The sequence below is a fragment of the Macrobrachium nipponense genome, chromosome 42 (genome assembly GCF_015104395.2).
Source record: "Macrobrachium nipponense isolate FS-2020 chromosome 42, ASM1510439v2, whole genome shotgun sequence".
Lineage (NCBI taxonomy): Eukaryota > Metazoa > Arthropoda > Malacostraca > Decapoda > Palaemonidae > Macrobrachium > Macrobrachium nipponense.
The window spans coordinates 28,080,924-28,082,242 of record NC_061103.1 but is presented as its reverse complement, the minus strand read 5'-3'; the positions used below and the strand labels follow the sequence as shown (position 1 = coordinate 28,082,242).

Genomic DNA, 1,319 nt, shown 5'->3' with positions numbered 1-1,319 from the left:
TCTGGCCCCCTTCAAGTATTTGAATAAGGCATGTTTGTTATGACTTTGAATAGACACAGCGAATTCCAAACACAATTCATTTTTCAAAATCTCTAAATAATCAATAAAGGATTTATGATTGTAAAAATGTATATAAGTGTAAAAATACTTTTGCATATTTCCGCTTAAAAGAGAAAGAACTTTGTGGAATGATTGATTACGATACAGTCAGTAAGTTCAAATATGTACACAGGGTGACGTTATGAGTAATTTGATCAAAATGATGGACGTAAAATATAAAATCTTGCTTAGTCCCGCCACCTCTAATCAAGAGATGTAGGAAAACGCAAACGCATACAGACACGCAGCCCAATACTTCTAAACTGGCTTACCTTTGGTTCCTTTTATATGCCATCAGAATGAGTCGAGCTTTCATCACAGAATCTGTTGAAGAAAAAATTAAAACTTGTATTACAATCTTAATAAGGATTCTGATATGATTTCGGTCCAGATAGACAAAGACGACAATCAAAGAAATTGATGATAATAATGCGTCAATGATTACAACAGAACAAGATTTTGTTCACGAAACCATAATATGAAATAATATTAAAAATATCACATAAAATATGAAATATGGTCAAAATATCACATGAAAATAAACATAAAAGGAAACACCTGCTGCAAACATAAAACTTAATTACACTAAAGGAAAACAATAAAGTAATTCCCCTCGTAACATTCTCTGTGGAAAATAAATATTTTCTTGGAGTAAAACTCAGTTCCAATTTGTAACAGAATTGCAGAAATATCGCCCCAAATGAACACGGATGATTGCTATGGTTTATTACAACTATTCAACGTTTATCTATGAAAACTATTCAATATTGTTAACAATATACTTGAAACCACAAGGGACTATAACAAATTTACTCTCTCCTCTCTTATTTCATGAACAAATATTGCATCTGTATATCTCCCTTTTCTGCTGTCTCCATCATCCTTTGATATTTACCACATGCAGAATTCAAACATACTATTTACTTTTATCTCCTCAAAAAAACCTCTGAGTTCTATCAAAACACAGAACTGAAACAGCAAATTATAACTTACGAGCCTATATTTTTCTACCGTTTATTTAATAAATGTTCTCATAATCAGAATATTTTGATACCCACAAACTATTTCAACATCCTATTTACTTTTATTTCTTCAAAATAACATCATAATTTGTGAAAAAGAACAGGTACAGAAACGGCAAATTATACATAACTTATACAAGTCTGTATTTTTGCTAACAATTCTTTAATGATTATTCTCATAATTAGAATCAAATAATC

General features: G+C 30.2%; 1 long non-coding RNA gene across 1 annotated transcript in view; it reads right to left on the bottom strand.

The window, feature by feature from the left end:
* Positions 1-371: 371 nt before the first annotated feature.
* The window catches only part of LOC135213424 (uncharacterized), an 86,374-nt gene continuing 85,426 nt past the window's right edge, over positions 372-1,319 (bottom strand). Inside the window, exon 3 of the long non-coding RNA XR_010314117.1 lies at positions 372-423. This is a non-coding gene — a long non-coding RNA (uncharacterized LOC135213424). The remainder of the gene's footprint in view (positions 424-1,319) is intronic.